Genomic DNA, 1,296 nt, shown 5'->3' with positions numbered 1-1,296 from the left:
CTGGTAAAAAAACTGTGGTACAGAAGCAGAAACGCCACACTGTCTATGAGACAATATTACAGTCAAAACAGGAGCAGTTCTATCTATCCAAAGTCACACTACTCTCCTCTTCATAAAGTCAGAAAGTGGAACAACTAACTAGTGTTCAAATAACTCCTGGAACAGCAGAGGCAAATTATTTCATGGTCTATAAGTATCACAAGTAAACCAATATCACTTAAGAAACCCTGTTAATCAAAAGTTCCCTCTCTTTTGACAAGTGAATCAATAAGAAAGGGATATAAGGGAGACTCTGGAGACTCCAAGTATAAACGAAAGAAGCACAGTTGCAATAGTTAAAGCCATGAGAGTAAAGACATTAGACAGGGCAATATGACAGCAAACCATGTGTATTATCTCCCATACATTCTGAGAGAATACTCAGATCAAGTGCTATATCTTAAATAAAAGTCTTTCTAAACTGTTGCTAACTCATGGATCTATTCTTTCACTTCATGAAATCAGATGTGTGAAATAGAGTTTTAAAATACTACTCTCCATTCGATCATTGGAAGAGAATCTTTGACATGAATAATGGTAACACGTTATTCCTTCAGTCATAAATAGATCCCAATATCAAATGATGGCAAAATATAACACTGTATTTTCATTTATAACCTTTGGGTCACAGTGCAAACTTCCTCATGATTTTAATCCCTGAAAACATTGAAATTTACAAAAATCCAGAAATGCACCACCAGTGGAACGCACAACAATCAGAGTTCTGCAGTGAAAGCCAGCAGAGCACGTGGCAGGGAATGGGCCTATGTTATTCGCTTAACAAACCTTACAAACATGTTCTTTGCACAACAAACCCTGGACCACCTACTGTCATCCCCTGCACACTACCCTGGAGCTTTTCCCTCTAAATAAAGCACGGGTTTGGTTACAGAGCCATCGTGAATATTCCCCGTTAAATCCCTTTCCGAATCCACTGACCGGCTGCCGGCAAAAAAAGGGGCGCTCCTTCCCCCCCAAAAAAAATCCTAAATCCCTCATGAAGAAAGACGGATTTCTTCAAGGATAATTTCCTGCTCCCTCGTCTCCTTATCTTCAGAATCCGTTTTGCGATCCCGCGGGGCACCTCCTCTCCCAGAGCCCGAATACACGTGGCGAAGGGAGGAAACGAAGCCTAAAACTCAGCCTCACATCAAGGGGGAAAAAAAAAAAACAATTACAAGAAAAACACAGAACCAAAACATTCATCACCATCTCCCTCTTTCCTCCCGAAAATCTCCGCCTTTTTCCCTTCCAATT

The 1,296-nt window shown here is 40.6% G+C and overlaps 1 protein-coding gene across 1 annotated transcript in view; it reads right to left on the bottom strand.

Moving 5' to 3' along the window:
* The window catches only part of LOC119591895 (COP9 signalosome complex subunit 1-like), a gene marked incomplete in the record, with an annotated part of 20,891 nt that overhangs the window by 19,402 nt on the left and 193 nt on the right, over positions 1–1,296 (bottom strand).

The sequence above is a fragment of the Penaeus monodon genome, chromosome 29 (genome assembly GCF_015228065.2).
Source record: "Penaeus monodon isolate SGIC_2016 chromosome 29, NSTDA_Pmon_1, whole genome shotgun sequence".
Lineage (NCBI taxonomy): Eukaryota > Metazoa > Arthropoda > Malacostraca > Decapoda > Penaeidae > Penaeus > Penaeus monodon.
Note: the sequence above shows the minus strand (reverse complement) of the source record. Positions and strands in the feature narration are given on the sequence as shown.